Source organism: Daphnia carinata, chromosome 7 (genome assembly GCF_022539665.2).
Source record: "Daphnia carinata strain CSIRO-1 chromosome 7, CSIRO_AGI_Dcar_HiC_V3, whole genome shotgun sequence".
Lineage (NCBI taxonomy): Eukaryota > Metazoa > Arthropoda > Branchiopoda > Diplostraca > Daphniidae > Daphnia > Daphnia carinata.
In genome coordinates this window covers 11,570,271-11,596,001 of record NC_081337.1, presented here as the reverse complement: position 1 = coordinate 11,596,001, position 25,731 = coordinate 11,570,271, and the positions used below count along the sequence as shown (strand labels likewise).

Below are 25,731 nucleotides of genomic sequence, written 5' to 3'. Positions count from 1 at the left end.
TCTTCCCATCACTCCAAACCAATTTCTGAACAACAGACGATCCACTGGTACCTTCCGCCGAGCCAGCAATTAACCTTACCGACTCCTGACCCAACCAACGCACGACTCATCGAGATGGACCGTTCACGCAGAGACTACGTCAAGGACATTTGCGAGCGATTCGTGAATGACTACTTGCTCCAAGTTGAAAATTTTCACTGAAAAGGAGGGCCTGGACGCAAGATCCGAGTAGGTTGGGGTTGTCATCATCCACGATGACAACACAAAACGACCGGCGGGACAGTCGGTGTAGTGAAGGAGCCGATTTCCAGTTTAGAGACGGGCTGATTCGATCGGTAACGGTCAAGACCCCAACGGCAACTTGATTAACCGAGCGATTCAGTCCCTTACACCCTGGAATTACGCGAGGACCAGCCCGACGACGTTGAAGCACTACCGCGCCGGAGATGGAGCCGGAAGAAAACACAACTCCATCCGTGTCAGCCGCCAGCCCGGTCGAAGAGAGCGAGCCGTGGAGCACGGGCTCTGGTGGGGAGTGTGTTGGGAGTATATCAGATTCCCAACAGCAGACGACGTGGTCTGGACGCCGCACGAGGCTGCCCAGCCGTTTTAACGCTTTTGAATTGGGTGGTCCTCGATAGAGGGCCACCATTGTACATTTTCTTGTATGTAAGCCCCGCCCTAGGCCTATTGGCCGTCTCGCAAGAGAGGGCAAGGGGCAGTCAGTCACGAAATACATCTCCTACGGTTCACAACAAGTTTCACGAGTGCTTCCCGTGTGTTTCAATTCTTCAACTTCAATTTGTTAAAGGTAAAGTCAGAGCACGGGCTGACTATTCCCTTCAATACAAATAATCCTGTTTGCATCGTCGCTTAGACCTTGTCCTTTTCGGTTGGCGTTTGAAATAGTCATGGCGTAGTCGTGATCATTCCAAATCGAGTTTTTCGTTGTTTTCGAACTGGCTGCTACGGGTATTTCAACTGGTGGCATGATTCTTTTCGACGTTAAATCAATTTGGGCCTTCGTCCACCTTTCAACTTCATCCCAAACTTCTTTGGGGAAGTGGAGGGTCAGCTTCTTGAATCTAAAGAAAAGTTACAATGTTTACACTTTGTTATTAGTTACTATAAAACACTTGAGTATTACCTTTGATCCAAATAAGTAGCAATAAGATGAGGGGTTGAATATTTGAGTGCAATGCTGAAACGAGTATTCAACGCACTGAAAAGATCCTCGTTCAGCTGTTTAAGACAAGTGATGTGGATGTATGCCTTTCTCCGATTCAAGAACTGCATTACCAATCGAATCGAAGGAATAACCTTCGAAATCGATGGATAATACTGGGATGAAAGGTAAGAGGTGACTTCGTCGAATGGCTGCAACATTTCAATGGCTGAGACAAGAGTTTCCCACTCATATTCCTGTAAATCCAGATCAGAACGATCAATGGCAAGTGATGAGAGAGAATTTTGAACACACTCCTTAAGCTCAACTTAACTGACAACCATTGTCAGCGTCGAATTCTATTTAGTGGTCATGTCTTGAACCAGATCCTTACTCGTTCGGTTTTTGCATAAGGATGCTAACTTAGACGTGGCTTTAACACTTTGATGAAAGAAAGTCACAATGACCCTTGACCGTGATAAAATTGAAGAAAATTCGTGATTTGTTTCAATAGAGCCTTTGACTACAGGACTTAAGGTATGTGCAAAGCCTGTAATGTGGCGCCATTCGCGACGAGCCTCTTTGACTATTTTCACAGCATGAACGTTGTTGTAGGCATTGTCAGTGGCAACCCCTACCACCCGAAATCACAAAATTAAGCGTTGTATACTAGAGAATCAAAAACTGCAAAACGAATTTCAAATCAACCATGCTTATCCTTGTCAACAATTTGCCAGTCGACAGTAATCCTCTTCAGTCGGGCGGCTAAGTTCTCGGAAGTCAAATAAAAGTTCGCTACGGCGACAGCGCAAGTCGCTAGAGGTACCGGAGTCAAGAGGCTAGAGTAGAAAATTGTGGCAAAATTTGAAAACAATTCCTGACCTGATAAATTAAGTGAAAATGGATTAAAAAATTATTCTCAGTCATGTTCCAAGTACTTTTATTCAAGCCTATTTCAAAGTTTTAACAACATAGTGTTTTTAATAGCGGGTGTGTCCACCTTTGGCACTTATAATCGCTTGACATCTTTCCTTCATAGAAAGTTTGTATTTCTGTAGTATTTTACGAGGATTGGCATTCGAGGCTTGTTGAACGTTTCTCCATATACAATCTTGTGACGTTCGTTGAATCTTATCTAATCTTCAATCGACGTAATACCACATGGTTTCAATGGGGCTTAGGTCGGGGCTTCGAGGGATCCAAATCATTCGCATATCCTCACCTAATATGAAATATTCAATATATAATAGTTATTAAAGGAAAAAAAGAGTAAACTATTATCTAGGCAAACCAGATGCTTCCTTTTTCTCCAAATAATTTTGGCACAGTTTAGACGAGTGCTTAGGATCGTTATTCTCTTGAAACACGAATCCTTTTCCTATTAGGCGTTTACCTTCCGGGAGAGCAGTATGTACCCATATGGAAGGAGAGATCTTTTTGTATATGATGCACCCGATTCGTTTCAATTTGGTAACAGTTTAACGTAACTCAACAAGCCTACCCCTTCGCTGAATACTGATCGACATGTAAGTACCCCTCCGATTAATACAGTCCAACATATCTACCCCTTCGATTAATTAGTCCGATACACCTACCCTTTTGATTAATACAGTCCGACATACCTACCCTTTTGATTAATGCAATCCGACATTCCTACTCCTTCGCTGGAAATTGATAGACACACTTACCCCTGCGGTTAATACACCTCGACACACGTACCCCTTCGGTTAAAACCGTCCGACACTCCTATGCCTTCGTTTTAAACATCCGAATTACCTACCTCTTCCTTTAATAGAGCCCGACGCCCCTACCCCTTTGTTACAGGACTTTTTAAAAATGTATTTAGACTGGCTTTAGTCTACCTCTTATAAGCAGCATCTATTGTTAAGCATCTTTTTGGTCGTAAGAAGATGAGACGTGGAACAAGATGATTCTGCTTACCCTACTGTTTGCATTATTTGGAAGTGTTGGTGGCAGTTTCTATATAGGAAACTGAAAATATTATACGGTTAGAGATTGGTGAAAATAGTATCGAATAAATTTTCACTTACCAGGTTGCAGGTGAATTTTTTTTACTCTTAGTAGTATATTTTATTAAACGAAGACCTTATGGTGGCTGTGGAAGAGGAAGAGAACCTGCAGTGAGTTTGATCAACGTCCTTTTAGGAGAAGATTTCTTTGATAGTTTGGTCTTTACTGCTAATTTTTCTAGAAGGTTGTGTGCAAATCTCTTCCACACTGTCAATTTCAGCTGTTTCTGAAAGAATGTTAAGCCTCCTCCTCTTCTTTTTTCACTGTCCTCTTCCTGTATTGTGAATATTCAAGATAGGAAGACCAGCTGTCAACCGAGGAAGATTACTGTTTGCTTCCTCATATGAATCTGTGCATAAATTTAACAAAAATAGCAATCATAATACAACAATCACAGTAAAAAAAAATGAAATAAGAGGTAAAAATGATTGCAAAATTTTTCAACGATTTTGAAACAGGGGCTACTGCCCCACTTTTCCACAACAGGAGGCATTCCACACCTCAAAAGATTTGTTTTGTACGCAAAAAATACGAATCATCGGGTAAATAGAGGATGTCATCTTGGATCCAATATTCAGCTACAACAAGTAGCCAGTAACCTTTTTCCCGTGACGTTTTCGGTATTTCTACAATCCAGTGAGACATAATGGCAGCAAATCTTTCACGGTTTACAGCAACAAACGTAAAACAAGTGTTTGAAAAATGGCGAACTATACTGACTTCGATCCACATGCGTTACAGTTGCCATTTAAAATATAGTTTACTGTCCTATTTGAAAATTGTGGTCACACATATATCAAATTATTTAAGTAAAAAACCTTTTTAAGATATAATTTCTTTTGTTGAAAATTCGCAATGAATATGATAACGCGCACTTGGACTCAAACGTACAATACACCAGCGGTTTTTTCTGTTTATAACAAGATTGGAGCGTTTTGGCCACCGGTAAGTCTTGATAGTTATTCTTCGGTCTGGTATTAGTTTACTACAGATCCAAAGTCTAACATGTCAGGCCACCGGGCCTCTACAATATCGAAAACAAAAGAACAACTGCACGCTACCACTCTAACTCACAATCCAACACTGTCCGAACAAGCACGAATCGTCGTTATGTCCACCAAAGAACTAAAAACCGAATCCCACTCTCTCCGTAACTTTCTTTCTACACCCCATAACTCTATGTCCTACCATTTTTATGTACTCTCCTCCACCAACGCGAAACCCACGATCCACTGATGCAATCCATTTCCAATGCGATCCATTTTCATTTCCGGACGTTCAACTATAACTCGACTACTCCCATGGGTTTAGGGCGACATTGAAACGGCTTTTATTTCAATCTTTTATTTTTATTTCTTGATCATAAGACTAACGGTTGTTTAATTTCGTTGCAATATGTTAAAAATACGTCCATTAAAAACATTTGACATTCTTGTTAAACTAATCAATGTATTTAGTTAGTTTTTCACATATAGTATGTGATTGTTAAACATCGCTACCAGAAAATAAGTGGATGGGTTTCAGTTCTTTTCGTTCATTTGATTTTTGAAAAGAATTGACATTACCAGCCTCCTTTGGATTGCTCTAGAATAGATTTTACTAAAAATTCTTTATCACTGAGGTTGGTTTTTATTGGTTGGTTGTTGAAAAACAGTGTTTCTTGTTCGTGGTATATATTAGCATCTGCATAAAGCCAATAAGCTTTTAAGGAACCTATTTCACGAACTGTAAGTTAGTGTAACACAAGTTAGTTAGCCCCAATTTTTAGTTTAAGTTAGTTAACACCAAAATAATTTCACCGTACTACTTTGCTTCTTTGTGATTTGCGATACGTAATTTAAATTTCTATTTTTCTGGTTATAGCTGGTGCTTTCACATGTGCATTTCGCGCAGGGACCAACTACTTTATTTGATTCTTCCAATCAATTTCAAGTGTATTACCCCGTTTCAGCATTAAGGTACTGTAATCCTTCAATTTTCATTGTCCTATTACTTGTTTAGGTGAGTTTTCATTCATAGATAAACATTATGTTTTTCGTAGACATTCATCGCTGTATCCGTACTCGCATTTGCAGTACCCATGAATAAGCGAAAGGTTAAAGATTTCGTTGGTCAGAGACAAAGAGCTCGTAGAATTCGTAGAATTGTTGATGAACAACTAAATGGAAATGGAAACGATTCCGTCACTTGTGACAATGAGGAATTGGGTAATTTACCGGAAGAGACGCCAATTGTTGGTATGTTGGTATTGTTGTTGGCGATAGTTTGTCGAGTCACGGTGAACGTTTTGACGTTTCATCCGTTGGGAGACATAGTTATGTTGAAGGAAGTCTTTACGATTCTACTGAAGATGAAGAAAGCTTTGTAGATAACTTAAGTTTTGATGATTTAGATGAAGCTCAAGAACTCGTTTCCGATAACGATGATCGCGAAGATCTAAATGATTTGGATCTGGACTTAGAAGGTGTTGATGACGGTTTAACTCTGATAACGTTATAGAACGACAGGAATTATTTAGAAAACGAATCGCCCATTGCGCTGTAGAGTCCAACGTTTCAATGGATAGTGTAAACAAGCTTTTGGCTACCTTTATAGCTGATCAATATCTTTCTTTCCTCCCCAAGAATTATAAAACGCTGTTAGGCACACCTCGTAACGTAAACACAATCAAAGTTAGTCCCGGGCGGTTTTTCGAATTCCATCTACTCGATGGTATTACCGCTTCTTTGAACTTATTAAATGTAACGTTCGAATCTGGGGAACCTATAGTTAAAATGTATGTTGAGTGCGATGGAATCCCTGCGAGTAAAAGCACTAATAGCCAGTTTTGGCCGGTTCTTGGTCCTCTTCAATTAAAGGTCGCTAAGCCGTTTGAGATTGGTTTTTATCATGGAAAATCAAAGCCTGATCATCCAAATGACTATTTAAACCATTTTCATACTGAGATTTAATGCTTGATTGAAAATGGTTTTCATTACAAGGACTGTTTCGTTAAGCTTGAGATAGGGGGATTTTGTTGGGATGCACCTGCTCAAAGTTTCATCATATGAGTCAGACCTTGCGGTGCATAATATTGCTGTATGAAATGTGAAACCGAAGGAAAGTATGTTTTAAACGAAAGCGGTATAGGTGGAAGGGTAACATATCCGGAATTAGATGCGTTGCGAAGAACGGACGAGTCGTTTAGAAATCGTGAACAGGGCGTTCATCATTTGGGAAGATCAATTTTAGAAAATCTTTTTTTCATTGAACGACGAACATTACGCAGTCTTTAAATTTCAATCATTTTAATCCCAAAAATTCTTTCAGCCTGTGAATAAAACAATTTAAAAAACATTTTATTTACTCATTTGTATATTGTATATATGTTGCGAGAAGGTTAAGTATGTTGCAACTGTTGCCCTCTGTGGTCTGCATTTTAAGTTCTGCCATCTTTTGTGAAATTTTGTAACCATGTTTGTCTTTCATTATTGTTACCTTTCCACCCCTAGAGGTCAGGTGGAACCTTAGTCGACTTCTGGCCTCTCTTTTATTTACACTGGGAGTCGGGATTTGGCCCGATGTCCAATAGGACGCTAAGAGGGGGCTTTGCTGTTAGCTGGCCGCCCTCGCGTAAGTCCTTTAAGAAGGAGCCCTGCGTTACTGCTGGCTGCCCTTCGCGACTGTTGTAAATAGTATTTGTGTGAGTATATAGTATGTTATGTGTTATTTGGTACAATCTCTTTGTTGTAATGTCTGTTTCGGTGTATGAGTAAATGAAGAAACTGTAACAAGTACGCCTCGTGGCGCGCATACCCATTGTAACTTTCGATTTTGGGAACATACTTTTTAACTGTTGTTTATAGTGTCACACAAAATTGTTGTTGTAATTCCGAAAAGAGTTTATGGAGGGAAAAAGTGGAAAGATGTTTTTCATAATACAGCATGTAGACATCTGGTAGACATCAGTAAATTACACCAATATTTAACATATCGTCCTATAGGCTTACAGTTGTCTTAGCTAACTAGATCCAGTAATAAGACAAGTTGACATCTATTACATATCAAAAAGATATCACGTGCTACTAGGGCATAAGTTGGCTATCTTGTCTCCTACCCACAATTCCCAAACGAACCAAAAGAAAAAAGTAGTTTCGTTCGTCATTTCAAGGTAACGAATAATAGTATAGAGACGGTAACCTGAATAGAATTTATCTTAGAATTTTCTTTATTGAATACTTTTCAGTCTGTCTTTGTAACCCCCTTCATAGCATCACTATATTGTTGAAGCTAAGCAAATAACAGAAACGGTAGGGTATTTTACATGGAAATTAGATCATCTTGTTTCGTTACCCTATCTTCTTACAGAACAAAAGATGATTAAAAATGAATGCTGCTTATCAGAGGTAGAGTTAAGCCAGTCTAAATACATAAACAAAAACGTTTGTAACAAATGGGTAGGTGTGTCGGGCTAAATTGAACGTAGGAGTACGTAAGTCGGATTTTTTAAAACGAAGGGGTAGGTTTGACGGCCTCAACTAAACAAAGGGGTAGGTGTGTTGATCAGCTTTTAACAAAGGGTTAGGCATGTCGGTCTGTATTAATCAATGGGGTAGATGTGTCGCCCGGTTCCCAACGAAGAGCTAGGTATGTCGGACTAATTTAATTGGTGTGTTGTTCAATTTCCATCGAAGTGGTAGGTATGTCAGACTGTGTTAATCGAAGGAATAGGTGTGTCGATCAGTTTTAAACCAACGGGTAGGTATGTCTGTCTTAATAAAACAAAAGGGTACATACAACGGTTGTAATTGCAGTGTATTTATAATGGGGTAGATGTGACGGGAGCGTTTTAAAATTTTTTATTAGGTACATACAGTCGCCACCAGAAGAATTTGATCACCCCCGTCCAATTTTGCTGTTTTAACACGCGTAGGATACACCCTACGGTGTCTCACACCGGAATTTTTTTCGTATAGAAATATTGGACGCAAAATTACCGGGGTTTTCCATTCGAAAGATAAAGGAATGCTCCTTATCTCTAATTTTTTTATGTAAAATCCGTTCAGGATTCTATGAAATAAATCATAGACATAAAATATTTGATCACCCCTAAAATCGCACGCATGGAGTGTCCCTACCCGCGGCTTAGCCTTAGGATATGGAGTGGCAAAGGTGGGAGAAATAGTAAGGTAAAAAAATTCAGGTGAATTTTTTTTTGCCACCCCCATATCCTAGGGCTCCTAGCAATTGTCATGTAAATTTCGTTTGACAGCGACTTTGTCTTTGTAGCATTACCCCCAGATTAGAAAAAGTGGGCTGGCCGACCCTATTTGTATTAACAGCGAAGTCTCTGTTATAGAATTTTGGCGAATGTAGATTCTTTTGCCCACTGGCCTTGGTCGAGAATATCGTTTAGTGGTACTCCGTTTGATAAGGCCTTTGGCCACGCTGCCCCTTATGTCGAATCAGCACTGAACATGCCTGTATCGCCACCCGCTTCTCTGAGTTGTTCTTTGATCTATCGACCGAGTGTTAAACTTATGACGAGTTTGTGATGTCTTGTATAACTGATAAGGATGAAATTGCTGTTCGCATCGGTTCTTATCGGTCCTAGAAATGTAACACTTAACAGGTTGAACGGGAACCAACACCCTTATGTTGGTTTTTTCGTGGTGTGCCTAATAATTTTAGGTAGATAATTTTAGGAAACAATTTAATTGAGGGTGAGAGTAGATGATGACATGGAGCGCTAAATATATTGCGTATTGTAGCTTTTTCCTGCTGCAAAGTAGTACGCCAGGAAACTCAAAACATCCCTGACACCAGCTGACATGGAATGGGAACCTCGTTGAGAACGCAAGTGTTCTAAGCGTTCCAAGCGTTCCAGGCCGACTGGTTTGCGCATTGTGTATCGAGTCTTGCTGCACCCAGCAAGACTTCAATAACATGTTTCGGAAGTCCTCTGCTTTCGAGGCAATTCCTGAGAGCTTCCAAGCGATTAGCCGGGTTGATGAGCTCTCGACTAGATGGTGACGTTCCCCCGTTGGAGATGGTAATAGTCACTTCTTCGAAAAGAGAAAACAGGGCACCTATGTCGTCATTTCCATGATTGACGGAAACCAATGTTGACTGGGACAGTATGGGGTTACTATGACTATTTCCGGTCCTTCCCTCCGAATTTTGGATAGGCAGAAGGGAATCATGTTGAACGACGGGAAGCAATACGCGTTCAAGTTTTTCCAAGGGAAGGAGAATGCGTCCGTTCTCTACGCTCCTGGTTGTGGTAACTGTGCGTTCCAGTAGTTGGCGAAAAGATCAACTTCCATTTTCCATTTCTTCTGGATGTTCCTGAAGGTTTGGCGATCCAGCTTCCAATCCCCACACAGAAAAAGATCTCCTCCACTCAGCGACAACCAGCGTGTTAGACAGTCCAGGGATGAAAACGGAATTCAGGGATAAGCTTCTACTTTCAGACCACTCATTAATCTGAAGAGCGATACTGCACAGATCTTTTGATTTTGAATCTCCCCGCCTATTGATGTAGCTAACCGCCGACGCGTATCTACCTGAATTTCGATCGTAGTGTCCATCTTTTCCCTAGTAGAGCATTGGAATGCTATCAACGCCAAAAGAAGAACTGCCTTTGAATTTCGGAAAACGGCTCCCCACCCTGTAGCGAGGCATCCGCTGAGATTGATATTTCCGGTGACGGAAAAACAATGGAGCTGCCAGATATGTAGTCAGCACTCGATACCCACCACTTTAAGTTGTTTCGCGCATCCGGAATGAGTTTAAAAATGGCATCTATCTTACCTTGGATTTTCCTTATATTTGAAATGTGAAAAAGCTGGATTCCACGGTAGTAGAGGAGAGCGGACCCAAACTGGACAAAAAAGTTTTTTGCCTGTATATCGGAAAATAAATAAAATTTAGTGATTTGAAAGGTATGACATTGAAAAGTGTACTCAGATAAATGTTCACATTTTTTTCATTCAAATTGGTTGAGTAGTTTAGGCGTAAACACATTTAAAAAAACGAAAAATTAAAAGAAAAAAAGTTTAGGGGGGAAAACTGGACATCTGGCTTACCACATTAGACATGGTCTTTTAAACTATATATATTGAAAATACACGCTTCGAGAAAATAGTGTGACATTAGGATTTCATTAAGCTATTTATGTATGTATTAACAATACCGTTAACTAAATGTAATTATATCGAAATTCATTAAAGATTGACTTGGGGGGTGGAAAGGACAAAGTAGCTTGAAAAAAATGAAAATAGGAGAGGCTTGTTAGGTATCAACTATTTATTTGTTATTGATTGCCATTATTAGTAGAAGATAACAGACAAAACTTTGGAACTCTCAGGTTTCAGCCTTTGTTTACGATTTTTTCCCTAACTAAGCAACCTAGGCCCCGCCCCAGAAATATCGTGTGCGTTCGATTTCACCCCCAAAACTGTGTCCAGTATCTCCCACCAGAAAGACATTTCTTAAAACGCTTATACATATTAAACGACTTATTCTAAAAATAAAAAAAACCCAGGGAATTGAAAAGGGAAGAATTAGCTTTTTTTTATTATAACCAAAGCTATTTTTCATTAAGTGGTTTTCGTGCGATATGAAAAATTGTAGAAGCCAAAAAGATGAAAAAATAGTTGTATTTTTAACTGTTGCGATAACTACACGAATAGTTTTAGCATATTTTTGAAAATTTAGCCGTAGGTGTGGAATGGAATTTCCCATCACACAGTATATTTTAAATTTTATGTCATTAATTCTCCTCCGAGTTATTGTGGTTGTCCACTCTGGTACGTGTCCAGTTTGGGCCCGCTCTCCCTAAGCTTGGGCATAATTGACTGTTGATGTCGCTCCGTTAAGGTTTCCCAAAATCTTGGCCGCTTCGCGTAAGGAAACTGAACTTTCCTTCAGAGCTGGCTTGCATAATCTCCGAATGTTCGAAATCTTTCCACCTGGGAAGATGAACTTTAGGGTAACCGTATTTTTCTCGGCTGTAATAAACCTTAGTGTTTCTAGCGTTGAAATGGTCCTGTAAACTGCTGATTCTACTGCCTACCGAGAATTTGCCGCTATTAGTATGTCGTCGAGATAAATGATCAAGCGAAACCCATTCTTTCTGAGATATGCGACCACTAATCTTCAAAGTTTCAGGAATTGTTTTTCCAAAGGAATTACAAGAATTTCCTGTGGCCTTATAAAACTGGAACGGTTAGGTAAGCATCTTTCAAGTCTAGTTTCGCTATTCTTCTGTCTAAGAGTGAGCCTGATGGTGGAAATTCCTTTGATTTTGAAGGGTTCCTTGGCAAGGAAAATGTTTGATGATAATAGGTCGGTGTCCCCCTTTTCTTTGGAATGACAAAAATGCTACTAATAGGGCCCATTGCTTTCAGTGTTGCGCCTTTTTAAAATAACAGTTCGATCTCATGATCACAAGCTTCTATTGCTGTTCATCCATGACAGCGTTTGCCGGCACGTAGGGTTGAAAAGGTTGTGAGAGAATTTCTGGTTTAAAACCCATGGACACAGTTGACAAGACCCAGGATTCCTTGGTAAACATAGACCATTCACGCGAATAAAGAACAGTTTGAACCCCAATGGGATAAAAAGAGGCAAGCTTGGTTTGAATATACCGATTTTGGGTGTGACCCGCTGAAGATGACGATTGATTCGGTTGACAAATGGGTAGCGTCGCTGTTGGTCTTCCTGCCTGACCGGGTTTTTTTAGGGTTTTGACCTGCGCTACCAGTGCGGTTATGAATCTGGGGCCAATTAGAAGTCCCCCCCCCCCACAGGTAGTATATGTTTGTCATCCAGTAGGCCGAGATGTTCTGGGGGTAAATGTGTGATAAGATATTTTGCCGTCTTTCTGTGATAATGTCGTTGTAGAGCACAGCCCATAGCTTCACAGATTCTCGGATAGCAAGCGCATCCTTCCTTGATTTCTTCTTTTTTCCTATACAGCTTGCAATAAACATAAGAGGTTTAACTTGACCAATCAATTTGTAAATCTGGTTTCGATACACTTTCTCGAGTTGGTCGATATTTACCTTCGTTGCTGCAGGGTTCGTCACGTTCTTAAGGCTAAAATAAAAGGCTTCATCTAATGACGGCTTTCTTAGTAATTCTGGATGTTTCTTAATCTTAGGTATAAATGCCTCTCTTGTTGACTTAGCATTGGCGTCTCCTAACCTTGAAATGGATGGCTATCAATTTGGACAAACCAGTAGGTTTGCTGCATTGAATTTAAATTTTACAGATGAGTCTCCTTCATCTAGATGAATTTTAACTTCACGAACTTGAACTTGGCGATGAGTCCGAAGAGCTGGAGCCTGAAATCGGAATTGTTTGCTTAGCGATAGCTAAAGAAGATCTGATGACTTATGACTGATGACAGAATATGCCCACCTTGGAAGAACGCACCACCATTTTGTTTTGGTTTGGTTACCCCTCCTTTTTTCTTTGCTCTGAACTAACTAACTAACTAGTTGTTTTCTGGCCTTAGCTTACTTACGTGTGTTGCGCCGAAAAGTGCCAGCGCGACACATGTACATTCATTCCGTTTTTTTTCGTGTATACTCAGATAGCAAAGTCGGACCTGAGAAAAGCAACCAAATAGCAGCGCCTATTATTGCATGATTCAGTTGAGGGAATAGGCTAATGCTTTTATTATTAACACAAGTGAATTGGTTTTTTATATTGAAGCAGTAAGCTGCCAGTTTCAAAGCGCCAGTGACATAAAGAAGTGGGGTTGAGGAACAGGGAGTTAGTAACGTAGTAGGACATAAAGACTGAAAACCGAGAAGGACGCTTGACAAAAGTTGCATGACTTCTGTTTTGAAATATGGCATCGGGTAATTGGCAACACTGGTTGTTTCCAAGAAATAAAAAGTGAATGAAAGGTTTGAAGAATAAAGTTGGCTTGGCGGTTGTAATCGTATGTGTTGTACTAAGTAACTTAAATTGAATTTAAAAAATGTTATAGAAAGCTTCATGATGTCTTAGTTTGATTTTGTCAAAATTGTGACTTAGAGAGAGCAGGAGAATGCAATTTTATTTTTGACCTTGTTTCTTTTTTTTAACAATCTTCGTTGCTGTTGTAAAATATAAATGAGTGACAAAGCTATACATGTTCGAGTGGTACGTTTCATTTTTGCCTCGTAATCACGTATTGGGTGTTAACATTTGAATTATATTTTTGCAGGCAGTGAGAATACGGCCTTAACTGCCTAAAGAGATAATAGAGGAATCCCAAATTTTATTACTAGCGTGCTGAATCAACCACCCAACACCAACCTTTGGTCCAAAGTTCCACCTAAAGCCGACAAGAAGATTCCATCCGTCCCGAGGTCCTGCGTCTCAACCAACGTACCCCAAACGGCAGGTCAGAAACGTCGCCGTTGCCAACTTTTTTTCTGACAAAACTGGTGTACCAGAAGAAAAGAAACAAAAAGTCAAGGTACAAATTGAAGATCGCAAAGAAGGCCAGGTGGTGACGTTGAAAAAGAAAGAACCTGAATGAGAGTACGTACTCCAAATTTTGGAAGGTGACTACTAAGGAGCTACTAAGAAGAAGAGGAAACTACTTGAAGACAATTAAGAAGTCTTTGCTTCATGTTTTAATTTTGATGGTTGTTTAATCAAGAAGATTTTGTGATAGGAGAAAGGACAGCTAGTCTTTGTTGTAAAACTGGTGCGATATCGCAAAATACAATCCTTTCGTTTTCCCTACCTAAATCCATTTTCGTGTTGCTTTCTCAGAAAGAAAACTCGCCTTGGGATATCCCACAATAATTGTTTTTCAGATTCATTTTTCAGATAGCATTGTAACTCAACAAGAAGATGGCTACCAAGAAATCATTGACGCAGGCAGCCATCGTACTAACAATTGATGAAAAAGAGCTGCACAAGGACCTGAAAAATTATGACGAAGCATGCGAAGAAGACAGGTTACGAGAAGCTGAGATGTCCTTTGAATAATGAGACTGGAAAAGAACTACCAGACTCTCATCCCTATTTTAGAAGATGAAACTCAGGAAAAGTATGGCTAACAACATGAGAAGACTTCATCAATAGGTTCCAGAAAATGAACATTGATTGGAGGAGAAGAAGACCAGCTGAGAGCAGACGAAGCCCTCAACAATGAGAACCTGTACTTCATATCACTGCGCCGAGTGAAGAGGAGAGATCTCCAACTACGAACGTTGCTCCGGCAATAAACGCACTTACTTCGCAACCTACTCCAAACGCTATGAGTATAGCACATCTGCTACCCAGGATCGAAATTACCAAATTCGACGGTGATCTACACAAATGGAGGGATTGGTGGGCGATTTTTCGCACAATTATCCACGAAAACCAATCCATGAGGCCCATTCAAAAATTTAGCAGATTGAAACTACACATAATGGAGGAAGCTGCTGGTGCGATTTCGTACTTGGATCTAAGTGAAGAAATTACACCAAGGCGATAGAAATTCTAAATGGGAAATACAACAAACCGAGATCGGTGAAAGCTGACCAGTATATTGCCATTACAGAACTAAGAAAAGTAGAACGTTAAGAGGACCACAAAGCCTTACGACAACTACACGACAAGGCAATGGGCCATGCTTTGAATCTCGGCAACCTAGAACAGCCTACAGCTCAAAATGAAGCCATTATGGAGATCATCACAAGAAAACTGTCAATTGAGCTAATATCAAGATGGCACGGAGAGACCAGACTGTCACAGAAGACATTGAAAGATTTCTTTATTTTCATCGATTCGATAGCTGAAGACTGGGAATATTGTAGCAGTATGTTGTATTGACGGTTCACAAGACTAAGACTGAGGCCTGATATACGACCACGGGGGACTATATAAGGGGGAAAACACTGACGTCACACGTCCGGGTAGCATTGCATACTAACCGGATCACATAACGTGGTCATTGACCACGTGACATCCCCCCTCTAGCTGCATTCGTCCCCGAATGCATTACTAAAAAACAAACAACACAAACAAAAGGTATAAACCGAAAGAAAACCGGGGACACTGCTACATAGTACAGGCCACATGACACCCCCCCCCCTCCACAAAAAAATCATCCTCATGCCAGATGCTCAAAGGACGACTCCAGCTTGCGCAGTGTCGTCAAGCAAGCCTTTTCATGCACTGCCATACGATTGTCTATTTCCGTAAGGCAATGCATGGTACTCCACCACCGCGCGCGTCGCTTCTCAGCTTCTTCCTCGACGAACTCCTCCACCATCCGTAGGCGTTCCCGAAGGTCGGCCATATTAACGTCTCCTTTTCTCCCTCGGCACCACTGGATACTGCACACAGCCACACTGACCATAAACAACGCTGCTCCCACACCCCATAGCTCGAATGGATATTTATGATGTTCCGCTGCTCGTTTTCCCTCTCCGAGTCGTCTACTTCCAAAGCACGAATAGTTTTGCAAAACTAGCTGCGTTCGTCAGACTGCCGCCGATCCGTTTCAAGGACGCCTCTAATGAAGCCTGCAGCGATGAGTTCGTAGATTTCCCGCTCGTCATGCTTCCTTGTTGTTGGGCGTCTGTAGCTACAGCCCAGTTTACCCCTTTTAGACGTGGCACAAAGTCGTTCCCCTTCCTAGTGGATGATAACGAGGGTTGCCTACTGGCCTGCAAAATCCACTCATCAGTTTGAATGGGAGCAACCGTGTGATTTCGACAATGCCGACCAACGGCAGCTCTGCTCTCGAAGAATCCCTCGAATCTGTCTGTTGGGGACACTCCATTACAAGAGAGCGTAGATTATTCATTGATACTGCCCATCTCCGGTGGCCCAGGTAAATGGCTTCAGGTCCTCTCCATTCTACTACAACATGATCGCACTCCGTCTTCTTTTTGTCAGTATCCTGCAGGAACAGCGCCATCACACAAGTCTTCTTAAAATTTTTCCGGTAGATAGCTTTACTGGGCGGACATACCGAGCTTGCCCTTCGCTGGCAAGAGCGTACCTCGGTTTCCGTCAGTTCAATAAATGTTTGCCGATTCCGCCCTACCGCCAGAAATGCGGGAATGGGTGCGTAATGAAGACCCGCGTTACCTGCAGCACTAAATACTGGCAACACAAATGTTCGATATAACTCAAATGTCTTAGTAATCTTAATTATTGGCAGATGAATGAATAGCCGAAGCCCGTTTGTTGTTGCCGCTACGACGACCCGGGCTTCCTGGTATGCCCTCCACAGGTCACCGTTCTGCAAAGCAGGTGTTAGTGCCCAACCCATCGCCAAAGAAGCTCGAATTTCTTTAAGAACCGATCGCAGTTGAGTAGGTGGAAAAGCTCCGGGGTAGGTTGCCGGTTGCCAACAGGGCGAGACCAATGCCGATGTCCTCCAATGCCATGCTGGCCCAGTCTAGAACTTTCTGAGCAGCTCGAAAGGCTTCATCCACCCTCGTCGTCATAATCACTTGACTCTCTAGGGCGTTCACGGCACTCACCACATTCTGTCTCCATTTGTTGAATTCCTTCTCCAGTGATTGGTGCGCTCTGTCCAGCTGCTGCATGGCCAGTACATGTTCCTCGAGTTCTCGTAATGTCTCATTCACTAACGTTGCTTGATGAGCCACCGCACCCACTATCCCCGACGTTTCTCCTCCCAAGGCCTGCAGCTGACCATTAAGTTCTTCTAGATCTTGACTTGTCGCCACCCCAAACAGCCATTGCAGTGCGGTACCGCCGACGTCGATAATACCTCTCTTGGCCCTCCTGGGCCTCCGGCCACCGCCTCCCGCAGCGTGTCGTACCGTTCACGTACAAGTCCAAATAGCTCCAACCCGTCCGTCGCCCTTTCCACCATCTGCGCCCGTAACCGTGCACTCCATTTCGTTTCCTCCATCTGCGATTCTTTCTTCTTGGCCGAGTCGGTGAACCAAAGGTGCAGTTTGTTCAGGGCGTTTTCTATGGGTCCGAACGAGACATCGGTCACTACTACCCACTCCGAGTCACTAAAGAAGACCTCCCCTTGTAATTGGAATATTACTCCATCCTCACGAAAGCCTCTTGGGAATGTCCTTGACTGGGTTGTACCCCCATCAGCGGTCCCAGTAGTCCTAGCAGAAGGAGAAGAGCCCCCACTGCCGCCTGCGGCATTTGTCCGTATCGTACCGGTGGCATCCGGGCTCGTGTCGATCGACCCACCTGATCTTCAACCCTTTCACTTCGAGCTTCTTGCACCTCCTCGTCCCGGGGTATAGTCTCTCTAGTTTCGGCCTCTCTGGCAAATTTTTTCATTTTCACCACGTGCACCAGTTCTGTCTGTCGACCACTTGGTCTCTTTACTTCGTAATTTAATGCCGACGCCCGGTGTACCACCACGAATGGTCCTAGCCACCGGTGAAGTAACTTTTCGGCTCTCCCCACCTTCCGGAACGGCTTGTACACCAATACTTCTTCCCCTGGGCTGAATTCCGGTGTAGCTCTCCGAGTTGCGTCATAGTACCGCTTCTGCCGTTCTTGTACCTGTACCAATCGTTCTTTCACCATCTTTCTCGCGGCTTCCAAATTCCGGGCCAGTGCATCAGGATCCTCTGCAAGAGGCGTCGCGCGTACTCCCATCACTACATCCGCCGGCAACCGCGCTTCTCTGCCGTAGAGAAGGTAAAAAGGTGTCTTTCCGGTCGATTCCTGAACACTAGAGTTGTACGCGAATGTAATATAGGGCAGAATATCGTCCCAGTTAGTGTGTGTGCTGTTTATATACATCGATAGCATGTCCCCCAATGTGTGGTTTAGTCTTTCTACCAGGCCGTTTGCCTGGGGATGATAAGGAGTTGTCGTTCTATGGTCCACCTCCATTAGACGCATGACTTCCATTGTGAACTCCGCGACGAAACACTTTCCACAGTCGGTAACCACCCCCTCCGGCGCCCCATGCCGTAAGACAATCTCCTCGACGAAGAACTCAGCCGCGTCCTGGGCCGTCGCAGTTGGAACGGCCCTCGTCTCAGCCCACTTGGTGAGATAATCTACCGCAACGATGATATTTTTTTTGCCCCCCACCGACACGGGAAAAGGCCCCAATATGTCCATCCCAACTTTATCGAAAGGTCTCTCCACGCGGATGATTTCCATGTGTCCCTGAGGTTCTACTGGCGGATTTTTTTGCCTGACACTGCGGACATGCCCGCACGTAGTTTAGTACCTGCTGTCGTAAGCGTGGCCAGTAGTATCTTTCCTCTATCCGCCCTAGCGTCCTCTTCACCCCTAAGTGCGCAGCCCAACGATCGCCATGGTATGCGTCTAAAATCTCCAACCGTTGATCCGGGGGTACGCATAGACGCAACCTCATTCCTTGTTTACCCAAGGTTCGGCGATGCAGTAGTCCATTAATCAGCACGAAATTTTTGTAGGCCACGGCTGTACTCCTTTCCAGTTGCCTGCGTACCTCCCCCCATCCCGGGACTGCTCCTTGCATCTCCCTCGTCCAACGACGCTCCTCCTCCCATGCTGTCGTGTATACCGGTAGCAGGTCCTCTTCGTCGTCATTGTCTTCTATCCCATCCATCGCATACCGAGATAGTGCATCAGCGTCCTCATGGAGCCGCCCACTTTTATACACAATTTCGGGCTGATAGTTCTGTATGGACAATGCCCACCGTGCCAATCTGCCCGCCAAATCCTTCTTTGTTGTTAACCAACAAAGGGCGTGATGGTCCGTCACCACTTTCACCTATGTCCCCCAGATGTAGCTGTGGAATTTCTTCACCGCCCAAACCAGGGCTAAGCACTCCTTCTCCGTAATGGAATAATTTCGCTCTGTTCGGGATAATAGCCTGCTGACAAAGGCAACTGGCCTCTCCCCTTTCTCCCCCTTCTGTACTAAGGCCGCCCCGATCCCGTATTCGCAAGCGTCGGGATGGATTTCGAAGGGCTTTGTGTTATCCGGGTACGCCAACTGCGCAGCTCCCATTAGCGCGTTCTTTAGAGCCTCGAAGCTTTACATGGCCTCCTCCCCCCAGATAAATGTTTTTTTTCGCCCACAAGATCGTGTAGCGGTCTGGCGATTTTGGCGAATCCGTCGATAAATCTTCTATAGTACGAACACATGCCTAGAAACGCCCTTATGTTCTTCACTTTCGACGCTCTGGAACCATCCACCGAAGGGTGCGGGAAGTCTCTCACTGTCTGCACTTGCTTCGGATCCGGTGAAACCCCATTTTTATCCACGATATGTCCAACGCCCGTAGTTGTGGCTGGGCAAACGTACATTTTTCCACCTTCATTTTTAAATTTGCCCCTCTCAGACGTCCCAGTACCCCGCGCAGCCCTTGCACGTGTTCGTCCACCGACCGAGAGTACACTACAATATCGTCCAGATAAACTAGACACGTTGTCCATGTGAGACCACTTAATACCACGTCCATCATTCTTTGAAAAGTTCCAGGTGCCGAACACAGCCCCATTGCCATCACCTTAAACTGGTACAGCCCATCCGCTGTGACGAACGCCGTTTTCGGACGGTCACTTTCCTTAATGGGCACTTGCCAGTATCCTGACTGCAAATCCATGATTGAAAAGAACGCCGCACCTTCCAATCGTGCCACAGTCTCCTCTATCCTCGGTAGCGGATACACATCACTTATTGTCACTGCATTTAGGCGCCGGTAATCAACACAAAATCTCCACGTCCCGTCCTTCTTTCTGACCAGGACCACCGCCGCTCCCCATGGACTGTTCGAGGGTTCGATAACTCCTGCTTTCTCCATTTCCTTGCACTGAGCTTCTATAATGATTCTCTCCTTCCATGCCCGAGCATGGGGTGATTGCCGAATTGGTTTTGCTTACCCGGTATCTATTGTATGCTCTGCTGCCGTACACAGTCCTAGTTGGTCTTCGGGCCACGAAAAACAGTCGCCATATTCTACTAACACTTCTCGGATCTTTTCTCTGTCTGTCGGCGTTAATCCTTCTCCAATCCTGCTTTCAAATTCGTGTTCCCGAAGCGCTTCCTTCTCTGCTCCTGCTGTCAACGACGGCTCCTGGCGTATTTCCTTCCTTGATTTCGGTCACCGGCTCGATTATTCCTAACACCGTCCCCTCTTCCATCCATTGTTGGTGGTCCGATAAGTTGGTTATCGCCATTTGTCCGATTGTTCCCATGCCGCTAACCAGAACCTTTCCCGTCGACACCCTTTTCGTCCTCTGCAATGCTTGGGATGGCTCCACCAGTGCACTTTCGCCAAACCCTTTCAAATCTAGTGGTTGAGTTGCGACCACTTTCATCGATCGGGGTGGGACCCAGCATCCTTTCTGGACTACTAGTTTCGGTGCTTCCTCCATCGTCTCCTCCACCAGTGCTCCGAGGGCAATGTCTCCAATGAAGATCTCCGGTAGCGCCCCAATCTTCATCCGAGTTCCAAACTTTTCCAACATGTCCTTCCCCAGAAATAAGTCGATGTCGCCGTCCAGAACCAAAGCCTCCCCCTCGACGGTCATCCTCCCATCCGATACTGACAGTCTTGCGGCTCCTCCCGGTCGAATCTCCTTGCCGTCAACTGATACTAGACGACTTGCGCGCCATGGTGTCACTGCTATCCCTAGTTCTCTCACTAATTTGGGCGAACACACGGACACTACCGCCCCTGTGTCTATCACGGCAGCCACCCGTTTTCTCCAGCACAACACATCCAGTGCTACCATCCTCTGGATGTCGATTTTCAGAATTGGCCATGCTAGCACCTCCGGGTCTCCATGCTCTGTCCCTACTAGACCAATTACTTGCTTACCCTCTCCAGCGAATCGCACCTGCCGTTGCTGTTGCGGTGCCCCTCCTTCTCGCTGGGAGCTCGGGCAGTCGCGACGTATGTGTCCTATCCCTTCACACCCGTAGCATACGACTTGTCCTTCCGGCGTGCGACCCCTCAGGCCTCCCTGACCGTTTGCTCTTGTTGGACACTCTCTCCCGATGTGCCCCTCCGTCTTACATCTGCTGCAGATAGGTTTCCCCTCCGGAGTCCATTTCAGTATCGATCGGTTATCCGACCGATACTGTTGACTCTCCGCTCTTTCTCCTTGCTGTGCGGCTGCCCCTGTTGCGTTCCTTGATGCCACGGCTCCCATTAGTCCCTCTAGCAATTTTTCTATTCGGTCCATTCTCTCACTTTCCGTCGTCATTGTTTGTTTTCCGACCACGCCCATCGCCCATTCCTCGTGTCTCGCTCGGGACGTCATTTCCTGATACCGCTTAATTTCTTGGAGGAATTCGTCACATGAGCTGGGTTTCAAACTCCAGAGTTTCTCTAGTAAACTTGGCTTGAGTCCTCTCCATAGGTGCGCCAATCTCGTAGCTTCGGTCATATTCGGGTCTACTCTGCGGCATAAATCCAGGATGTCGTAAAAATACTCGATCGTGGATTCCTCGATTCCTTGTTTGCGTTCTCTCAGATTCGCTTCATTGAATGGGTTCTAATTGACTGGCGTGAATTGCTCCAACAGCTGTGTTTTAACTCCTGGTACAACTGGTGGTCCTGCAACATCCTCCCATTCTGCTGCTAGTTGTCCCGCGGCCTCTTTGTATGAGTACCACTTCTGCGCTGCCCCGGACAGCGACAGCTCCACGTGGTCGCGAAGTTCTTCATTTCCCCATCGATTATACCTTCCGATTCTCTCGTATCGATGCATCCACTGCACGACGTCTTCCCCGTCCTTCCCCCCGAAGGTGGGTGGGGATTGGAATTTCATCTGTGCGGCCATCGCGTGCCTTGCGCCCCCTTGCTGTTGAGCTGCTCTGAATCCCTGGATGAAGCTGCTGATATTCGATGATCTTCTTCTGAAATCCGCGAAATCCCACTCTGGCTGCTCTTCTTCGTGTTCACCCGATCCTTCTTCCTCTTCGGCGTCCTCCCACCGCTCAGTTTCCTCCTCACTGAATGTGAGATGATACTCCTGCCGAACGGATGCTGGTCGCTACTCCTGTTCGTTAGCCCCGTCCTCTATTTCTCCTCGCTCTTCCGTTCCGCTTTCCCTCAGCGGTCGACTGCGCGTCCTCGCCCGCCCCGGAGATGTACTCACGATCTCGGGTATCCCCCAACTACCCCGTGCCACGAACCGTCCCCGAGTGTCTCGGATTCTCTCCCCGCTCCTTACGTCCTCTTCTCCTATCATCTACCTCCCGCAATCCTCGCACCGCTTGTTTCTTGCCGAACTCTTCGGCTCCCGGTTCACTCCTCCCCTTCTTGCCCAACACTTCGGCTCACGGTTACTTCTCCGCTTCTTGCCGAACACTTCGGTTCACGGTTCACTGCCCCGATTCTTGCCGAACACTTCGGCTCACGGTTACTTCTCCGCTTCTTGCCGAACTCTTCGGCTCACGGTTCACTGCCCCGCCTTAGCCCTTTTCCCCGTTTTTTTCCCCGGCGTCTCTCCTTCGTTATGCTTCCCCCGATTGCCCTACGGTCGGAGCCGTGACCCCGTACCCCAACAATTTAAGGTGCTAAGACCAGTTGGGTCGTCGACTCTCAGGAGTCCCTGACAGCCACCGCCTCCGTAGCACAGAATCGAACAGAAATACAACCACAAAAGAGACTTACCAGAGGTTCTGCATCTCCACCATGTAGCAGTATGTTGTATTGACGGTTCACAAAACTAAGACTGAAACCTGATACACGACCACGGGGGACTATATAAGGGGGAAAACACTGACGTCACACGTCCGGGTAGCATTGCATACTAACCGGATCACATAACGTGGTCATTGACCACGTGACAATATGCTTATTCCACAGAGAAACACGAAAAAAAGAAGACGAAACCAGAGGCACCAGAGTAACCACAACGAGTTACGTTTGCAACAACGCCAACGGCAGCTGAGTTAGCAGTCACAGGGATTGCAACTGAATACCCAAGAAATCCGAAGTACTGGAAACAATTTAGCTTGGAAAAAAGAAGATGTTTATTTTGTAATTATAAACACCCCCCGACCAAATGTAATGTTACACTAGAAAAGAAAATTGAGCAAGTCAAAAAAGAAAAAAGGTGTTGGAAATGCCTTGTATAAAACCATCCAGTGAAAGAGTGTTGGAGCAAAAGCAAGTGCTACAAATGTGGAAAAGATCACCACACGGCCATCTGCAACAGACCAGCTAATCCGAAATCGGTGACGGCAACAGTAGCAGCATCTCCAATGGTAAAGGTAGCAGATGACGCTCCTCTTTCAATGGAAGCACGCCTATTTGGTGGCGTATACGTCCAAACGGCAACAGTAATAGTGGAGGGCCCAAAAGTATGGCTAAAAGCTATTGCTTATATCGATCAAGGATCGAATGCAACCTTAATTCGGAGTGAACTCGCTCAAACTCTACACGGAGAGTAGAGTGTTATTTCTCCTGATAGAGGAAAAAAGAAAAAAAAATCTAGCTCTAACTGTTAAAAAGATATTTAAGTTTTCCCGAGACACGTAGCGCCATAAGAATACATTGAAAAAAGAGGGGTGTACCTAATCGTTTGGTGGGTACTGTAGCTTCACCATGAGAAAAGCTTGTCTGATGTCAGCTGTCCAGGGGATTGGATTCAATCTAAGCAGTAACATCACGTCGAGAATGTCAGGGTTCAGATTGGGTCCTTCTTCTAGGCAGTCGTGCATGCCGGTGTCCAAAACACTCTGATGTTTTTACGAAATCGTTTTTGGATAATTCGTGCCCGCCAACGGATAAAAAGTGTCAACAAACAGTGCGTGAAGTGTCAACGAGTGCAATCGCGTTCCTTCAATGAAGAAACGGCTTCAATGCCCTTGGATCGCACCAAGAGAGCACAACCCTTTGAAGTCATCGGGATTGACTACTTCGGACCAATGTACGTCTTAGAAGAAGTCACCCTAATCGAAAAAGACAGTGAAGGGAACGGCATCGAAAAAACTCGTGTAGGAGAGAAAAAAGTGCATGCGTGTTTGTTTACTTGTGCCGTCACAAGAGCCGTGCATTTGGAACTTGTGACCGATCTGACTGCCCAAACGTTTATGCACGCGTTAAGAAGAATGATGTCGCGTAGAGAAGATTGCAAAATTATCTACAGTGACAACGCGTCAACATTTACATGTGCGGCAAAACTGATATCAGAAGATCCTACCCTAGCCAACTGGTTGTCAAGCAAGGGTATCCAGTGGAAATTCTCCCCCAGCCTAGCTCCCTGGTGGGGCGGATTCTGGGAGCGAATGGTGCGCTCCGTTAAAGAACCGTTAAGGAAAGTGTTGGGGAAAATGAAAGTGAGCTACGACCAGCTTCACACCATTTTGGTCGAAATCGAAGCTATCGTGAACTCACGGCCTCTCACTTATGTGTCTGGAGACGCACAATCATTTGAAGTTTTATCTCCAAAAAAAAACTGCTGACTGGAAGGCAACCTGGTGCCACAACAGTCACCCGACTCTACGAAAATGAGCCGTGAGGAACTTATCGAATTGGATAAGCAAGAAGCGAGCACGCACTAACATGGTGGAGGCTTTGGCAAGCCTCGTACTTGTCTGACCTTAACGGATTTTACTGTCGCAAAGGCAAGGGTACGAGAATCCCACGTGTTGGTGAAGTCGTCTTGTTAAAAGAGCCGAACATCAAGCGAGTGTCATGCCGACGGCCATTGTTACAGAATTGGTCCCTGGCTACGACGGCAAGGTGAGAGCTGTTACCCTACGGCTACGATCGGGAAAGGAAACCACCCGAGGCATCCAGACTGTCTATCCTCTAGAAGTGCAAGCCGATATCGACACACCAGTCGACGACGCTAAAGCCGGCGGAAAGGAGAATACTACATCCAAGAAGAAAAAGAAGATTCCACTCCGTAAGAAGAAAATAGAATCGCAGGAGGGAGCTGGCGATTCCGGCGGGGAAGATGTTGCGGATTCTAAACAGAAGAGCAACCAGGAGGTTTCTAGGTCCGGAAGGCCCGTGCGAAGACCCGCCGTCTTTGATATTTAGTTGTATTATTATTATTATTTGTGTATGCCGCAAGGGGCGCTGTTTAACAGAGCCTACTTGGCGGCCGATGTTGGCAATAGCCGACCCTTCTTAATTTCCTCTTGACGAAAGCAGACGTCTTTTTTGTGAGTGCCGACAATTCAAATAAAAGAACTAGTGAAATCTCTTAGTGTTTTTGCTCCCTATCAACGTATTCTAAAGGTATCAAGTATTAAGTTAAGCTAATCTAATTCAAAACTTCCCCTCAAGGTATAGAATCCATTACACAGTTTCATTTCATAAAAATCAGAAATGGTTTTATGCAAATGTTTTGTGTCAACAAGAGAAGACATAAAACTTTTGTTGCATGTTCTCTTAATAAAAAAGATAGATTTACCATTACAAGGAAAAAAGTCTTACTTTCAAAAAGGTGTGGAATTTCTCACCCTCTTTGAATGTGTCCTGAGAAGTGACACACGCTGTTGCAGAAACTATAAGAATTCATTTAGAAACGCCAAAAACACAAGTACTCGGCAGCCAGAAACATGGTCGTTACCAGAAAAAAAGATGAAAGACCAGAACACTACTGCGAAAATTGGTAATTGAGAAGCCGCC

General features: G+C 44.3%; 2 pseudogenes; both read right to left on the bottom strand.

Moving 5' to 3' along the window:
- Positions 1-15,284: 15,284 nt before the first annotated feature.
- Positions 15,285-16,454, bottom strand: LOC130688120 (uncharacterized; annotated as a pseudogene).
- A 22-nt stretch (positions 16,455-16,476) lies between these two features.
- On the bottom strand, positions 16,477-17,066 carry LOC130688119 (uncharacterized; annotated as a pseudogene).
- Between the last annotated feature and the right edge of the window lie 8,665 nt (positions 17,067-25,731).